This window comes from Centroberyx affinis, unplaced genomic scaffold (genome assembly GCF_046629955.1).
Source record: "Centroberyx affinis isolate AG114_WGS23_722 - 3 ecotype Tasmania unplaced genomic scaffold, CSIRO-AGI_Caff_v1 ptg004390l_1, whole genome shotgun sequence".
Lineage (NCBI taxonomy): Eukaryota > Metazoa > Chordata > Actinopteri > Beryciformes > Berycidae > Centroberyx > Centroberyx affinis.
This window is the reverse complement of record NW_027282080.1, coordinates 39598-59184: the sequence shown is the minus strand read 5'-3', so window position 1 is coordinate 59184 and position 19587 is coordinate 39598. Positions and strand designations below refer to the sequence as shown.

The window sequence follows — 19587 nt, the reverse complement described above, 5'->3', positions numbered from 1 at the left end:
CCTGATAGATCAAAATACCATGTTATTTTTTTTTTTACAATATTTTGTGTCAATTTCCCAGACATAGCTGTATATCATATAAAATTACTCACCATTTAGTTTTAGAGCTGCTACAGGTTCTCATTTTCCCACTTTTGAGATAATGCTAGTCGCCTACTATCACTCAACACAGTGGATGCTAAAGTGTTAGCATGGAGCAGCAGAGCGGACGATCTACCGGGGACACATGGGTGATTTCGGTGTCTAATATCTTCTGTTTATTTACTGGATAAGTTGACCAACGGGAAAATCTCCTAAAAACTTGGTGTTCTCCTGAGTCGATTTTTACACTTAAAGAGAAATTGCGGGGCAGGTCAGTTCCCATTTCCCACCTGTAATTAGCTTAAAATCTGTTGTTAACAAGTGGTTGGATTTAACAATTTGGCCTAACAAGATGGATGCCGCACCTCTTTATTTCCATGTATAATGTACCTCCCCCCCCCGTCCCACATGTATGTGTCAGTATATGACTGAAGACGATAGCGGCCCACTGCTTTACAAGCACATTGACCATCACAACAGCAAAATGGCGCCGCATAATTAGTATGTTTACACACACACACACACACACACAAATATATCCAATATCACATTCAGGATAGTCAAGTATTCCATTTCAGCGCTGGCTCATGTGAACATTGTATCCCGTTTACAATACAGCAGATGAGGTCTTTCCCCCCCGGTGAGGTGTGTGTGTGCGTTGTCCCGGGACACTGATGCATGTGAACACCCGCTTACTGTTGGTTTCTCCCGGTTTGTGCGAGCTTGGTTTCCCTTGGTATTATTCTGAATCTTCTGTTCGTGTATACAGGAATGTTCATCCATGAGCGGACTATGAGACGTTTTTAAAGAGTTTATCCCCACTGAGACCCGCAGCGGGATAGAGGTTCATGTTTTAGAGGTGAAGTCGACTGTGTCCGTCTGTGTGAGAGTGCCTCGACTTACCAAGGAGTCACATCCGCTACCATTCAGAAGTTTTAGGTATTTTATATTGAATGCAGTAACTTATGGGCCAGTACTATATTTACTCAGTGCAATGCAGTTATCATTATAATAAAACAATTATTAATATTATTATTTTTTGTTTTCTTTTTTGTATTTGTACAGAACAAATGTGTAAAGATCAGTGAGGAAAACGTGAGCTTTTTGATACTGTGACCCATGGTGTTTAAAAGTCAGTTTCTCCCTGTACAGTTGTGATTATTCCCCCCCCCCCCCCCCCCTCCCCCGCCCCCACTTCTTTTATAGAATAAAAAATGTTTTTGGTGCAAATCAATGCCTGGTGTCAATATATTCTGCACTCACATTCATATTTTTTTGGCATTTTAGCTGACGCTCTCAGCCAGAGTGGGATAAGCTTCAGCTGCAAGATCATCAAAGTTACAAGCAGTCAAGTCTGAGGAGGTCAAAGGTCAAAATAATAACAGAATAAAATAACAGAATGTGGGAGATGAGGCATGATTCAGGGGCGAAGTGCTGCGCAGAGAAAGAAGAGGCTAATTTTAGTAATCACTGATTTGTTTACTTGTAACGAAACCTAAATGAGACGATAACAAAGGGACACTTTGCTTCAGTAGGCAGGTAAATCCCTGACTTTGTCATTTAGAAGTCCTTAAGTGGTTTGTTATTTGTTTATTGAAATTTATTAAAGATGTTCTGGTACAGGATATAAATCCTCCACACCAGACTCTACAACTCAAAAACAAACAACCATACAACAAAAAAATACCACAATATAGTTTTTCTTTTTTAAATCACAATAATTTAACAAATAATCACAAATAATCACAAATCAGCTTTATAATTATACAAAATACCCTTTGTTGACCAGAATTTATCCAGTCTATTTTTAAAAGAATTAACTGAAGGATCCTGCACTACATCCTCTGGAAGCTCGTTCCATGCTCTTACAGCGCGAAGTGTGAAGAGGTTTTTTCTCTTTTAAGATCTCTTTTATATTCTGTGAACAAGCTTATAGACCTGAGTCATGTCTCCTATATGTCTCCTGTATACTAGAGTTGGTAATTGTAATTGAATCTCTTTCAGACCTGGAATTAGTTTAGTAGCTCTTCTCTGAACCTTCTCGATTTTTTCTATATATTTTAATTTAGGTTATAAAGGTTATTCTGAAATTACTTTCATTAATTGGTATATTTGCATCGCTTCTTGAGTCAAAAAGGTTGCGAAACACTAATCTAAATGATGACGTCATCACCTCTGCTCAGATTACCCCCCAGTACATGTGTAAGTGTGGCTGTCGGCCACATGGGGGCGCACTGCAACAGAGAGAGTACAGCAGCCAGAAGCTGCTGGATCCTATCAGGATGGATGGAGTCCCAGAATATCCTGCTGAGGTAGAGGTAGGCCGACTGTTAGTTTGCTGAAATTTGACTGAAGTAGAGTTAAAATTACCGGTGTAAAAACCTACTAAAGTAACAATAGCTCATTTAAAATGTAACTTACTCAATAAAGTGTAGCCAAGTAGGAGGAAACAGTGACTCAAGAGGAAATACCAGCTGAGTATTCTGTCTGGACTGCCATTACTCAGGAATACATGGTTAGTACTGTGAGAATTCCTCAACAGCGGAATGGCACTGCGTGTGTGTGTGTGTGTGTGTGTGTGTGTGTGTGTGTGTCTAGTATTGCTGGACTCAGGTCCCAACAAGTTCAAGTTCAAGTTCAAGTTTATTGTCACATACATTTAAAAAGTACAATGTACATTCAAATGCAATGAAATGCATCTGCCCTGGCTCTATGTCAGCCCTTAAAAACTATATATAAATAAGAATAAATAAAAAAAACAACAAAAACAATAAATAAGAGATCCCACAAATAATAATCACTATGAGTTATGTAAACAACATCTTTTTCATTTATAGAAAAGTCCTATGTTCATATTTGTTCTTATCTGGTGGCGAATGCAGGAAATCACAACAAAGTAATAATTACTTTACATTACTTCCTGGTTATACAGAAATATTGCAGGCTTCAACTCCCATGGTGAGTTTTCATTCATATGAAGCGGCCTAAAAATATTAAATCCAACCGGAAACACTTTAACTGCTGCTGGTGATGTTCTTTACGTTTCTGGGTCCATTTTGTAGTTTGGTGTATTTTTCTTCTTCGTGGATAACCGGCCAATCGTAGACTTTTGAGTTTGATATCAGAAAATGTTTCAGCGATCTGCAGTCAGTCCCTCAGAATCAAAGAGCGAGGGCTTCTTTCTAGAGCCGCCATTTTGCAACCAAGAGACGTTCAACAATCATACAGGGAGAAATCCATCATAGAAGAGGAGAGAGACCAATTTCTCCACCCACAGGAGCAGGAGAGAGACCAGAATGCAATGCAGCAGAGAGACAGGTTGGGGTTTGAGTGTGACTCTCACTTTTTCTCAACTGGAAAAATTATCTCTCTTGCTCTTACTGTGTTATCTCTCTCTTTCTTCACCTACACATATAACCCACAGCTGGAAAACAACAAGTTCATGACCCTTCTCTGGGGGTTGTTGAAAGGCATTCTGGGAAACGTAGGAAATGACTAACTGCAGTAGAAGTAGACGAGGCCGGTTGAGGGAAAGTGGGTTCACCAGAAAAGTAAATGACAACATTTCATAAACTAAATAACTCCTGGAATGAGTTTAACATCACAGACTGAGGGATTTTTCCTTTAATGGTGAAATCATTCTTCAAAATGAGTTTAATCTTAAAAGAGAATTGAGGCTTATGGTTGAAATTGAAGTTGATGGTGTGCATGTGTGTGTGTGTGTGTGTGTGTGTGTGTTAGTGTATGTGTATCATGTCTGAATGAAATAGACCGTACTACTCTCTCTCTCTCTGAACAAATACAGCAGAGGAAGAGATTTACGAGAGTTACGAGGGTTTTCTGTGACAGCAGCGATATGCTCTCTCTGTCTCTCTCTCTCTCTCTTTCTCTCTCTCTCTCTACTCTCCAGTTTTATTGGCTCAGGACCAAACCTGCGCTCTGCTCTGGTCTTTATGGTGCTCGGCTCTCACCGCCAGGCCAATCATTAACACACACACCGACGGTTGTTGGATTTTATACAGACACAGATGGAGAGGGGAGACACACATCGTATAAACGCAATAAAGAATAAAACCTTGCTGTTTTATTTGACGCGGAGGCCGATACAGCTCGCTGCGCTGCAGAGCTGCAGAGCCGAGGACCGAAAACCTCACCAGCCAGTTTCTACTGGTTTACCATCTGTAGGTTTTGGGGAAATTGGCCACAATGAATGGTAGGTCCTGAAATTCATCAACTACCTTCACCCTGTAGCCGGCCAATTCAATTTGTAGAACATAATTGGACTTTGAAATCGCGGTTGGCTCCTCACCACAGACTGTAACAACAGATGGAGCAGTGAGTGTTTTGAAGCCTGGAGATTGTATTTACAGTAGAGCCGGAGGAGCCAGACAGGCAAAGGGTGGAGCCAAGGTGGAGGGGGGCGGAGTTTGGGTCATCTGCAGACCCGCAGCTCCGCCTGCGATTGGCTCATAATCGGAAAGCTGTCGATCACTGGACAAGTGAACTGTCAATCACTAGGAAAACAACCCCATTGTATATCTGTTATAGATTGTTGATGACACAATTATTTAGAAAATTGCCATAAGGAGACACATTAGAAGAAGTTGTATTGTGGTCCATTGGCTTCATGGAGCCTGGAGGTTTGGAGTCTTTTTGGAGCCGGACTCTAGCGGACTTTAGAGGATCTGCTGCTGCCACTTCAGTATTGGCTGCAAACTTCACCTGAGGTTTTGGTTTGGCTTGCTCCTCGCCAAGCCAAACCGGTTGGTTGAGTTGACAAACTTACCAGCCGATGCCAAATTTTAGCAGGATGTGACTGGTAGCAGGTGGTGAGTTCCCACGCTGACCACAGTGTACAGAGCCGGTCCTGACCTCCCTGGGGCCCTAAGCAAACTTCTGCTAAGGGACCCTCAACATTTTAGATTCAGTATTTAATCAATAGTCAATGTCAATCCATTGCTTTCCATCTTGCATTAGTCCAGAGTTGTAACTAAACCTTGACTGAGAGACTAGATAATCATTGTCTTGTTTTAAAATTATGTGTGCCTGAGGAGTGAGGAGTGCCATCACTGAGTGAACCCATATGTTTTTCTGTAATTTTATTTTCCCTTGTCCTTCCTGATTCTACTCTTGATCTGATATTTAAGTCAGATCTCACTGTTTACCTGATTGCTGTTCCCGCAACTTGCGTAGTGAGCGTACAGGGCCGCCAGGCTCTGACAGTGTAGCATGTAGAGCAGATACCCAGTATCACGCTCTTTCGTGAGATGGTCACCAAAATGAATCTATTCAATTGTGCTCTTGGACACAAATTCATTTTTTCATGCCGACAGCACAAAATTGAAAACTAATGGATTTAAATAAACCTTTTTCACAAACATGGCTGGTGCACTTCTGCAGGGTGTAGATCGGGTTTTGCCAGCAATGTTAAAAAGACTTTCTGTGGCCTCCATCTCTGTCTATGATCACTAATTTAGTGTTTCAACATGGTGTATAACCCTATACAGGTGTTGTCATTGACAGATCTTTCTGTTTCTGTTGTTAGACAGTGTGTCAGGTGGGTCAAGGTCCAGAAGTGGACCTGACATGAAAGACCTCCTGCAGAGCGAATACGGTCCAGCCTCTGTACATGCCTCCACATTTAAATGGTGTCAGTGTCAGTAGACGGCGATAGGAAACTTTATCTCTGCCAGCGAAATGGAAGAAGCTCTTTGGTGAGGTTCTATTTCATGAATTTAGTGGATAAATGACAACAACAATTGTTAATGGATGTTGTATTGTTTTTGTTCTTTAGATCTGACGACTAGAATGTGAACATTATCAAAAACATTTTTTTTAACTCACAAGAATTTGCACCCAGTAGTAGTTCAGCATCTCTGCCTGGAAGGCATCAGGCGGGCGGATTCAGAGAAGATACAGAAAGAGAGACGAGAACGTCTGAACATGAGAGTAACATAAGAAACAGAGAGGAGTGTCTCCCACAGCCAGACATCACTGCTGCTGACCATGAGGTCTGCAGGCTGCGTTTCCAAGGCACTGAGGTGGTGAAGCCTCAGAGGAGGAGAGGAGACAGGACACTTCTGCAAAGAGAAGCTTGTTGGATCCACAGCGACAGACTGAGTCTCCCAAAGGTTTGAGTGAGGAGTGTCCTGCTTCTTATAAAACTGATTGATAGGAATGTGTCCATTTGTTGTCTGTTAGTTGTATTTTCTTATGTTTATTATGTTCTAAGCACAGTTATTGCTTGATTGATAATTGAGGACCCTGGTTGCTTAGAAATATGGGTCACTCCCACTAGGGAAATAGAAACGCTGAGGAAGGCTGAAACGCGAATGCTGCTGTTGCTGCTGTGAATGCACGAGAACGCATACTGAGAAAGAGCCGTAGTGTAGAAGGCTTTCAGATGACATAACACCCTTCGGTGGCCATATTGGAGGTAACTGAGTAACAGCTGACTGCATTACTAACCTTACAACCTGGCTGTCTCACCAGAATTGAATAGACGGTTAAGTTTTGTGCTATTTTTGACTGGGAACTGATTGTCACTGGTACATCTGAACGATTTTTGTTAGCTTGTTAGCTAGCAAACCATACCAGCTTGTTTAATGAGCGATGATAAAATCCAATCTGGGGTCAACTAAGGTAAAAAACAACTTGGAACAGGTTGCTGTCCTCAGTGACTGGCATGTGTCAGTTTGTATATTTTAGACGGTGCTCAGACAGCTGGCTGTGTATACAAACAGCAATACAAAGAGAGCAACTCTGAACTAATCCTTCCTTTCAAATACTCAACTGTCAGTTCACCAACACTTTCATGTCCATTTTGCCACTCTTGCAACAAACATGGAGACAAAATAAAAAACAAATTAGGAACCTGAGGATTACCACTTTAACAGCGTTGACCTACAGTTTCAAAAATATCTCCCATCATGCATCTGTTCTGTGTCTATCCTCCACTCACACTGCAACCTCCCACTGCGGCCTATTCTTTCTCATGTTATTAGTAAGTAAGTAAGTAAGCTTTATTTATATAGCACTTTTCAAAAACAAGTTACAAAGTGCTTTACAATGACATAAAAACAAGAGAAATTACCAGATAAAAAATAAAAGTAGAACTGATACAGTAATCATGACAAGCGAGGTATGGATTACAAAAACACAATAAAACAAATAAAATAAAACAGAAGAGTAACCGATTCAAGAGAAAGCAATTCTGAAAAAGTGCGTTTTTAAGAGAGATTTCAAAGAAGAAAGAGAGCTAGCCTGCCTGATCTCCTCCTCCTCCTTATTAGAACTGAATAGGCATTTTTGTAACATAAAACTTAATATTTAAAACTACTACTTGCTTGATCATTCTTTCCCTAGAAAAGGGAAAAAAATATAATTTTCCGAGCAACTCTTCTTAATAAAGTGTGGAGGCGTGGGACTTCTTCACTGCCTGCATCTTCAGCATGTGCTCTCCTCTCTGTCTAACAGGGCGTTGTACTCTTTATTTCACGTCTACAATATGAAATATGCTTTGCAGGTTTAGGTGGGTCTTGTTCAAGCAGCTCGGCACTAAACTGAAGGGCCAGCGGAACAATACAGCTGATCCCTGTGTGCATTTCTAAGTGACAGCTCACACTGTTTACAGCACTGTGTGTGTTGTTTTGACAGCTACGTTGGCTGGTTTCCCTTTCCCTCGTCTCGCATGACATTTAGACACAGCATGATATGCGGGTGGCTTTTTGTCTGCAACATTGTGAAGCAGATATAAGCGGTTAGCACCACGCCTCTGTGCAGAGACACCCGTCCGGCCTCAGGTCTCCATAGATCATGTTGACGGTAATTGATAATTGAAGCGGTTCACATGGCGTTTTGTGAATCAACGCCTAAAAACCAGAGGAACCTCACGCAGGATCCTGTTGTCCCTGTTCCATGTGTGGCTGTTCATACTGTACGTCTCTGCACAAAGGTCACAGAGACAGATTCTTGTACGTTTGTTGTACTTGACTGATGAAGTAATTCAGTTTCTAAAGCTTCTCCAGAAGATGTTAGTTTTACCAAGGGAGTGACCGCTAGTTTCTACCTCCTGAGCATGTCAAGGATGTTATGAGGCAAACTCCAGTAACAGTTCTGGCTGAAATTACCTACAGTATCTTCCTGAGGTGTTTTTAATCCTGTCCGTTTCCACATCTCAAGTTCAAGTTCAAGTTCAAGTTTATTGTCATTCATCCACATACATAGTATACGGCTGAACGAAATGTCGTTCCTCACGGACCAAGGTGCTAACACACAAAAGATTAAAAAAAATAAAAGATAGCATATTCACGAACATCATACTACACAGGAAAAATTTAAAATTACCAACAACAACAGAACTGCGAAGGCGGGTCTGTGTCATGGTGTGACTGCTGGCATTTAAGTGCGGTGTGCACACCCACATGTAAACATGGTGAAAAATTTGCCATGATTGACAGAATAAAATAGACATTTAAACATTTAAACAAAATAAAAAACGTCTCACAGTGTAAATATTTTTTAGCAGTCAACACTATGAGCGGTGTACCAATATTGTGGAAATTATAAAATATAGGCTAAATATAATATGCAGTGCAACTGTATCGTAAAAACTATGGAATATAAATAATATAAATAATCTGGTGTAGCAACTTGCATACCTGCAGCCTGTTGCACCGGCTGGACGTTTAGTTCGAGTTAGTTTCACTGCTAAAGCTTCTTTGTTTAGCTGCACCATGGAGACGGCATGGCACAGTAAAAATTCGTATGAAAAGAGCTTTGATCTGATATCGGAAAGTCCTGATTTCACAGAATGATGCACAAAATGTCTCATCTTTCATTTTGGCGTTATATTTACACAGGTTTTCAGTGTTCATGCAGGTCATATCAACATCTATCAGCGTCAAAAAGTTTCCTGAGAATTACACAATCAACACTGAAGCTGCTGCCAGCTTCCATACGGCGGTATCTGTTCCTTGTAGAGAGTTTTGAGTCCTCAGGGTCAATTGCAGGCAGCGCTGCATTGTGGGATCACAAGCAGCAGTCAGACAAGTTTTAACAGGAGTTCCTCTGGCTCCTCATCGCTGCTGCGGCGGTGGAATGAGCTGGGAGCCGGGCAGCGATCCTCCGGGCCTCCAGGTGAAAGTACCGGGGACGGCCGCCAAAAGGAAATTTACTTCAACAGCAAATGGAAAAAACGAGATTGTAGATACATGTGAGTCATCTGGGTACGGCTATAGCAGCTTTAGTGCGTACATATACGTTTATAGTACGATTTCTTCAAGGAATAGTTCCCCCCAGGAAATGAAAATTATCATTATCTGCTCACTCTGTCAGTTGAAACTCCACTGAAGTTTGTAGGACCAACAAACACAGAGTGAGTTCCTGTAGTTTCATCTCAGCCTTCTCCCAAACTGTTGAAAAAATGTCTTAAAAATGTCCATCACATTTCTCCATTACACATTTTCTGCCTGTGCAACATAATCCATCATAAAGTCTTTTGTAGCAAAACGTACAAAATACAAAAGTACAATATTTACCTCATTATTTTCTTTATTTTCCCCACTGACAATGCTCTGGTTCCAGGCACCCAACACTAGCAAGCAGCATTGTGGGAAAAATAAAGGAGATAATGAGGTAAATATTGAACTTTTGGATGCACAGTGCGATCGTTTTGGCTGCAGAACACTTGGATTATGCTGCATGAGCTGTTTGGAGAAACTTGATGGACATTTAATGTTTTTTTTTCTGTAAAAAGTTGGCTCTATAGTTTGTTATAAGGCTGAAGTGGACCTGCGGGGGCGAACTGTTTTGATGTCAAACCTTCAGCTGAGTTTCAACTGACATCATGACTGAAAATCATGACTGAAGATTCATTTTGGGGTGAATGATATCTTCAGACTAATGATCAGGAGACAAAATTGGGTCATGATGGGCCTATTGTTGGTTGGTCTCAAACTTACAAGAGCAAAAATATGTTTTATTATAGCAATAATAGCAAGTCTTTATTTGGATAGCCCAATGTTGATACTCAACTAACCCCGACCTGAGCCTAAGATGAACCCTAAACCTAACCCTAACTAACCCTAAGCCTAACCCTAACCCTAAACAGATATCCAGGTGGGTTGAATGAACAGTAGCTTCACGTTTTAGTGGCTCCTGAGAAGGCCAGTGCACAACTACACCAGGGGTCACAGATTCTACATGGTCCCCTAACCCTAACCCTAAACCTAAACCTAAACCTAACAGGTTTAGGTTTAGGTTTAGGGTGTTCATTATCATGCAACTATATGCATACCATTATTCTGGTATGTGTGATGGAGAAATGTGATGGACATTTTAAGACATTTTTTCAACAGTTCGGGAGCTGAGATGAAACTACAGGGGCAAACTCACTCTGTGTTTGTTGGTCCTACAAACTGCAATGTTAAGAGTTCTTCAGAGTTTCAACTGACAGAGTGAGTAGATAATGATCATTTTCATTTCCTGGGGGAACTATTCCTTGAAGAAATCATACTATAAATGTATATGTATAATACGAATTGTATTTCTTGCCTTTTACAATAGGTAGAAAAAACCCTGATTGAATCTACTTTCTATTTTACCTACATATGCATACCATTATCATGCAGCTATGCATACCTAACCCTGTTAGGTTTAGGTTAACCCTGTTTAAGGTTGTCAGAGGTCAGGAGCTGTAGAGGAACACCTGAAGATTCGCACTATGCAATTAATCGTGTAAAAGCGTCAATCACAACTTTAGTTTTCATAATTAATATTAACAGAATATTGGCATATCGGCAATATTGAAACATAGTCAATTTGCTGAAATGAGATGCTGGTAGTGCGGGAAAATAACTTCCTCAAATCATCAAGACTAATAATCATGAAAAGGTGATTGCAGTATCTGGCAAAATAATCAAGACTATCAGTTAGCCATAATTGTGTGGCCATACATGGGACGGTCTTCAGAGGGGGGATGACACAAAATAAACCTGGCAACCATGAAACATGTTGTGGTAAGTACAGTAAAGTGCTGCCTTTTCCACTGTATAAATAATTTATTCTGTTGTATCGTTTTTCATTATCATGCAGCTACATATGCATACATGCACTTAGCATTCAAATACATTTATTAATGATACAAGATGTATACAGATAGAGACAACTGCACGTTTGTTAATGATACAAGATGTTTATAGACATAGACACATGCACACAGAAAGACACATACCCTCTCTCTCTCACACACACACACACACACACACACACACACACACACACTCCTCTGGCTGTAACAAAAAGGGCGTTGTCCCTGATGATCAGGCAAATCTCTGCTGCGGCTCCCCACTGAAAACATCTTGGCACAAACATAATGATTACTTTACCTGCCAGCCAAACACAGCGGCGGACTCCACCCTCTCTGCCTTTATGCCTTTATGCCTTTATGCCCCGTTTTATTCTGCTCGCTTTGTGGCTGAGGCTTTTTTTTTTTCTCAAACCAGAAGGTCCTTTTGTGTCACAAACCTGACCCTGGCAGGGTTTCCTTTCACCTGCCGCGACACGCACACACAATCCACCGTCTCTCACCTGCAGAGGAGTCGATGCCGGGGCAATTATTAACTCTGCTTCTGCTCCGTTTTGTCAGAAGCTGTCAATAATGTCTCCTTAATAATTTACCCATTATATTGTCTTCTCCCAGATAGGATGCTGTCAGTCAGTGTGCTGCAAAGATCCCACATCCACAAGAAGGTCAAATATTTGTGAAAGTCAAGAGATGAGATTCAGATCATGCAGTTTATAATTGACCTCACTGATGCAGAAAGGCAATTCACAACATGTAGTGTGAAACACCTACACTTTGTTTTCTTTGGTCCAAACCACAGTGGAAGAGTTGAGTCTGTTGCATTTTTGTATTTGGTTTGTTTAGGTTCACACTGTCCAATGACAAGTGAACCAGGGGTTCAATCTGAAAACGGTGTGCACCGTTTTGCTACGGTTTCCGGGTTGAACATCATATTTCCTCGAAACGGTGTGAAACGGTGTGAAACGGGCTTTGAGGTACGTTGTCTCTCGTTTGGTGGGTGTGTCAGAGGTGTTAGCCAATCAGCAGCGACGTGTATATAAACCCCGCCGTATTTAAAAGGCAGTGCACACAATGGATCCAACAAAAGTCCTTTACTAATGAGTCCGCTGCAGCTTGGTGTCTGCAACAACTGAACTAATTAGAAGATGTTTGTATCTTTTGGCATTGTTTGTACCATTGTGGAGTGACACTTTCTACTCCACTCTACTCCTCTGAATATATAATGGTAAATATTACAATATTATATCACAACAACAGTGATCAGCAATAATGATAGGCCTCATAATATTAGCTCATATAGCTCGTAAAACAGTCTCGAAGGTAAGAAGTGGATTATCCTTCACCTGAAATGTTTGCCTTGTCATCCTGAAATGCAAATGAGGCAAATGTTGGATCACTATAATTAGGAACCACAGTTTCCACAAACCCCTTCACTCCATTGGGATGTTCTCTGCTATTCTGGACGGCAAGGGCAGTGACTGTAACATCGAGCGTATTTTGTAGTATTAAATTTCATCAGGCTCCGAAAATTCTTCGAAAAGAACGTAAAGAATGGCCTTCTCAGCTGCCGTAGTTGCAACGCTTGCGTAACACAACAGGGTGTTCAACGCACCACCGTTTCCGTTTAAATAAACGTTTTGGTATGTTTTGTCGGGGCTGAACGCAGGGCAGGGCTTGTAAACAAAAGTCACATGACTCACAGGTAGCCTGTTTATTGGACAGTAAACTCCTGGAGGTTTTGCGGGGGGAACCTGTAGCTAGAGGGGTTTCATAATGTCCTGCATTTTATTTTTCTACATTTTTAAACTTGCAGCGGATGAGAAATAAGCTTTTGGTTATGATTAGATTAGATTAGATTAGATTAGATATTGTCTTTTAAATGCTCTTTCAGGGGAGGAAAACTTTTACAGTTTTACAGTTACTACACTTTCCATTTCAGACATTTGGTTTTGATATCGTTTGGAGTTGCAAGAGGGAAGGAAATAAGTCGTGAAAAGTTGCGTGGTGAGAATTATCCTTTAAGCTTGTTTTTATCGAACCTTGAACCTGATTTTTATTTTCAGAAGAGGCCTAAAAAGTAAAACATTTTTTTTATATTATACAAGTCAAAAACGCTAAAGACTCCATAACCAGACACAAAAACACCTCATACATGGTCTTTGTCTCTTGGTTTCATTTTCAACACTAAACAGGAAGATTGATCCACTGTTGACTGAAGCTGAAGTGACAGGATAAACTCCAAGGCCCAAAAAACAAGAAAACCATCCAATATTTATTTATGAATGCTTTTATTATTTAATCGCAGCATTTTACTCAAACAGAAAACACAAAAAATAAACCGGAGTTGTTCTTTTTTAATTTGTACATAAATTGATTCATTCTCATACACACATGAAGTATCAAAACCAAACAAAATTAAACAGTCATTCGCGTACTACCGATCTAAATTCCCTTTTGTTCAAAAAAAAAAAAAAAAAAAGAAATATTAATATTATAATAGGAAAACCAAACAAATATTTACAAAGTCTTCTGTTCATAAAACTACAGTTATGTACACAGTCAGCGCTCCCTGCTTCAGAGAGACCAGAGAACTTGTTTCCTTGGGAAGGAAAAACTTAAAAAATATCAAATCATAGTGTTGAAATACCAGGATGTGTCTCCCCTGAATAAACACATAGAACTCTTCATGCTTGTTTTAACCCCCTTGGAGTCCCAGGTGGGTGGGGTTTGCAGCATCAGCACAATCCAAACAGTGTAAACCACAGAAAAATATCCCGAAATTGACTTGTGATTGTCTAAACTTGTATTCTTCCGTGTGGCGAACGTCTCCCATCTGTTCCCACAGGCAGGTTAAAAAAAATGCTAAGAATTATTTGCACACACTGTTTGACCCTGGTGTGGTGTTAAAGGAAAAAAACACCTTCCAATACTCTGACACTGTTACAAATCATCAATCTGTGACGTTCAATTCATTCCAGCAGTGTTTTGTCACCTAGCAACAAAACAGGACCAGAAATGCAAAGTACATCACCAATAACTGCTTTTTTTTAACAGTCTCACAATGTTTTAAGGTGGAGTTTTTCCTTTAAATATGCCTAAAAAAAAACACATTACACACAACACGACTAGTACATGCAGTGTGATTTCTCAATACGTTCCTACATGTTGAGATTGGGGCAACACATCCTGTGATATTTGAACAAATTCTTATGAGGAGCGAAGTGCTAGAAACAGAGCGAGGAGTCTGTCTGAGGAGCGAGAACAGTCTGGAGTCAAATCTAAAACGGTGAGATCAGCAAAAAATCAGCAAATGAGTTAGTTAATATCTTGTGTTGTTAATTTAGCAAATTTGGCCATAAAATAATGTACAGATTCGACCCAATCGGGAGCTTTATGCTTCATTAGTCTCAACTAACTGATGTGATGGTTCAACATGGGGGTGGTAGACCATGATGCACTGCACACGTTGCCATATTGGACCAAGTGTTTCATGACTTCTGATTGGTGGAGGAGCAGACAACGGGCTCTTGACTCCAAAGTGCCAAAGCAGAGACTAGGGCTGAACGATTTTGAAAAAATATCTAATTGCGATTATTTTGACTGATATTGCAATTGCGATATGATTTGCGATATTAGAGGGAATGATAATTTCTACATCATTATTCTCATTTTCTAAAGAAAGCTTCAGGATGTTTATAGTCTGTCTTATTGATCACTGAATCAGCTCCATCAATTGGTGGTTTTGTTTTCTGTTGCCGTTTGTTTGCAGTTTCATCTGCTGCAGCTCCACTTCCCTCCATCAGCTGTAACAGCGACAGTAAGAATAAGTAATAGAAAAGTGTGGAAGGGCTTGTATGTCAGTAATCTTGTCTCTTTCCAGGCTTGGTTTAGATTTACAAACCAAACCATGTGTTCAAACGCTCTGCATGAGGATAAATGTCAGCACAGACAAACCGGTGTGCATGTTGCATGGTAGAAAACAAAATAAAAACTACAGTGTTGTCTGTTAGAGAGCAATTTGGACTTTGACAGAGCAATAACAGCTGAGACTCTTTCAGGTAGATCGACTTGCAGAAAACAGATGAACTGGAATGATAAACAGACGATACAGGAGGAGTTTCAATCCAAAATGAGGTTTGAAAAAAGCTAAAAAAAAAAAAAGCTCTTACAAAATGACTGATAAATTAAAACAAATTCTAGTATTTTTTTTTTTTAAAGCATAGTAGGAAACCAAAGTCTGTGGTTGACAAAATGATATTTTTTTTTAGACTGGATCTTCTGTGCTTTAGAGATATTCAATAGATAGATAGGTGATGTTTTTATTTTCCTGAATGGACATACAGCTTTTTGGAATAAAACTCTTCTTATGGAAACCTCAGCGGGACAAACAGAGTATAAAAGAATAAGATAATTAAAGGATTAGTCTGGGCTGATAGGAGTGAAGCTCCAGTTTCAAAGGTCAGCCTTTCTTCACACCGACACCAAGCCTGTTTCTACAGTGATGATATTTACTGACAAACAGCATGTGAAGAGTTTCATTCCAAAATGGGATAAATATAAAAAAAAGACACCTGCTCTCACTTAGTGGTTGCTGGGTTGAAAGAGAAGCACGCTATGCATCATTTTCAGCCCTTTGCTTATAAAAGGTGACTGAAAAATTTCAGGTAGGCACCAATTTTCTCTAAAATATAGATAATTCAGTCTGTGAAAGTGCTATTTTTGCCAACCAATAATGCAGATTACGCACCATCTTTTGCAAATGACTATAATTTGTTTTCTTTTTTTTATATCAATCATCTTGTACGAGCAGATGACACTTTTTCCAGACAGTGGATGTTTTCTTTCATGGAATTAAAACTCCTCATTTGTTCTGTGCAGTCCAGCACGTTGTTCACATTTTTGCCCTCCTCCTAATTCCTGTTGCTGGCAAAGAGAGCAATCTACACAGGACGTCCCAACCTGGAACCAGGAGGGCGGGTTCAGAACCGACAGATTCAACCCGTCGTTCCTCCAGTTTCCAGGACTGACTCCGCAATTAAAAACACATAAAAAGGTAGAGACTCCAGTGCAAGGCTAATTTAGTGTACCAGGAAAACAAACTGATTACATAACAAGTCTACCCACCCATCTCTCTCTCTCTCTCTCTCTCTCTCTCTCTCTCTCTCTCTCTCTCTCTCAATCTCTCTCTCTCTCTGAACAAATACAGCAGAGGGAGAAGGGAGAGAAAAAAAAGAACTGAATAGAAACTGCAAGCCAATCCGCAACCTGTCATCAAAGGAGCCTGGTCGCCGTGACAACCGGCAATGTCATGGATACAAACATTGGCAAATCGCTCTGCTGTCTGGGCTCAACAGGTATTACCTGTGCAGGAAACAGGCATTACTAGGCGATCATTAACTTTTCCATAGAAAGTTCTGCAATAGTTTCTGTTGATTATTTATTTACTCATTTTCCCCGCAGGAAGATTATGTCGCAAGGAATTCTCAACCATCATCGACATGGAATATTAATAATATTAACATCAGGTGTAAAAAAAAAAAAAAAAAATGAAGTCAAGTATAAATCTCAATACATTCGTTGTATTTTTCAGACACACATATACACACAGCTATAAACAAATATTTACAGAAGAGGTGAGGACACACTCCCCGCCTTCTCTCTCCAACTCCGCTTGAAAGTTCGTACCTCAAAATGACTGATGATGATGATGATGATGATGATGATGATGATGGTGGTGGTAGTTGTGACGAAGTTGGCAGCGAATTTTTGGAACATGTTGTTGTTTGGAGAAAAAAAATCTTTTCAGGATGAAATCTGCAGATTAGGAGTCCCCAAATGCATCGTGGGAGCTTGATGCCACAGTTCTGATCACTGCAATAGTTGTAATGTATGTGAAGTGTGTGTGTGTGTGTGTGTGTGTGTGTGTGTGTGTGTGTGTGTGTATGTAGCATGTTAACATCTGTGTTGCATGACTGCACAGTATGCTTTAGTGTATGGTTATGTATGTTTACATACTGTATGTACTGTGTGAGTATTTGTATAGTGTGTGTGACCGGTGCATGTTTTAAAGGAATATACCAAGCTTCTCAGTTTACCTGTTAAGTGATGAGAACATAGACACCAAAATCATCCGTGTGTCCCCGGTTGATCATTCACTCAACTTGTAGCTGCAGTTTTGTAAAACTAAACGGTAAGTCATCTTAACTGATATGTGGCTAATTCTGGCAGTTTTGTGCAGCTGATTGGTAAAATTTTGATTAATTGTTCAGCTCTACTAGCAGGGACTACTTTCCCTGTTTCCACAGGAAGATAATTTGGGAAGTGAAGTCACCGAGCAGCGGATGAATACGTGTTGGTTCATTTTTTATGAATCTTATGAATAAAAAAACATTGACAACTTTTATCACTAAACGGTCAGTCTTCTTACTTTGGATAATGCTTCTATCACAACATAGTCCCATTGCTGGGACAATCTCACAAAAACTTGGTGTATTCCTTCAATGCTGTTACGGTCAGGTAGTTGTCATGTATGTATGTATACTGCATGTGTGTGTGTGTGTGTGTGTGTGTGTGTGTAAGTTAATTCTGGTGGCGCTTCATGTGCAGGGCCAGGTGGTCGGAGCGGGAGAAGCAGCGGCTGCAGGCGATGCACTTGAAGGGTTTGGCCCCGGTGTGTTTCCGGTAGTGCCGGGTCAGCTCGTCCGACCGGGCGAAGCGCCAGTCGCAGCCGTCCCAGGTGCAGCGGTACGGCTTCTCACCTGCGGGACAGAGGGGGAGAAACCAAACTTAATATATACATCACTTTTCATCTTTCTTTTAACCTGTATTTATCCAGAGAAAGTCGATTGGCCCTGATTCACTTTCATACAGTTCCATGGAGCAGTAGGGGGTTCAGTGCCTTGCTCAGCAGCACCTCGACAGGGCCGTCCCGGGTTTGAATCTGGCCTAAGATCTTTGTCGCTTTGTCTTGCCCCTCTCTCCTTCCCAATGTTTCCTGTCTCTCTCCACTTTTCACCTCTCAAATAAAGACAAAAATGCCCCAAAGAAATATGTGAAGGGAGAGCGTTATTTATTCATTTTCCCCACCCACTTTTTTCCAGCCGGTCCGGAAATTTGACCTGGCGATCTTCCAGTCATAAGCCCAAGCTCTAACCTCTGACATCTAACATTTATATATTTATAATGAGATAAGACCATGAGCCAAAAGGTGACACGATGCTACAGTCACATCAGGAACAAAACAACCCACCAACTTTGAGGAGAGCAGATGAGGAGTTTTGTTCCCAAATTAAAAAAGTGACACCATCTCTTAGTAGGTAACTTGAAGTCACAATGAAAGAATTTTGCGAGCATCTTGCGTCCTTAATGTGATGTATTTCCTGTTGAAACAGGATGTTGGGGCGGGACATAACGCAGGGAAGGATCAATCAAAAGTCTAAACCAATGGGAGATCAGTTAGTGAGAGAAAGGCAGTTTGATTTGATGGGAGGAGTGAAGTCATCAGGGAAGATTTTCTGTTTTCCAAGAAGTAAAAGTAATGTGATTTTGATATAAAAACAGGTCAAATAGGTGTATGGTATGATTTAATGAGCTAAAAATGCTAAATAGTCATTTTTCTTCATCAATAACACTTCTTTTGGAGATGTACTAACTGTGAAACTTCAGGTAAAGTCTGATCAGAGTTTGATGAAACTTGGGGAAATTATGCATTTCACCACTTTGCTGTGGCATTTTCAAAATCTTACACTGACTACAGGTCAGGACAAGGAGACGTGTTTGTTCCAGGTCGGCCCCGAGGCGGTCTGCATCACCCGCCGGGGACGACCTGTGTGCTGTTCCTTTATTTTTCATTAAATGGATGTACAGCAGCTTGCAAACGAACACCTCATATAATTCCTCGAGTCTGACGCTGAGAGAAATATCTCACAGGAAAGAAATGCAAAATGTTTCCTTCAATCCAAATCAAGAGGAAGCGTTTCAACCCCGTCAAACCTGCGCAAATTCCAACACACACCATGGTGCTAACATTTAACAGAGCAACCTGAAGGACTGAGTGAGAAAATGTGTGTGTGTCTCTGCATTGTGTGTGTGTGTGTGTGTGTGTGTGGACCTGCCCAAGTGAACAAGGATGGACCTGCATGTAGCTGTGTGTTTCTAAGGGGAACGAATCGCTATCAGGGCATTTTTAAATGGCAGTTATGAGTGTAGGCGAGCGAGTATGTGCTTGCGGTTTGCACAGCTCCCTACTGTAAACACTCCACTCATTTCCATGAAGCTGAACAGCGCGATAAGATCGGACTGTGCTAGGTTTGAGACAATGGACCAAACCATTGTGTCACTGGCCACACACACACACACACACACACACACACACACAGTTCAACGAATGCATAACGAGATGCCGGAGTTGTTTTCCTGCA

At 40.7% G+C, this 19587-nt stretch overlaps 1 pseudogene; it reads right to left on the bottom strand.

Annotated features, from left to right (window-relative positions):
• Positions 1–13474: 13474 nt before the first annotated feature.
• Positions 13475–19587, bottom strand: part of LOC139664887 (Krueppel-like factor 5) — a 40008-nt pseudogene continuing 33895 nt past the window's right edge.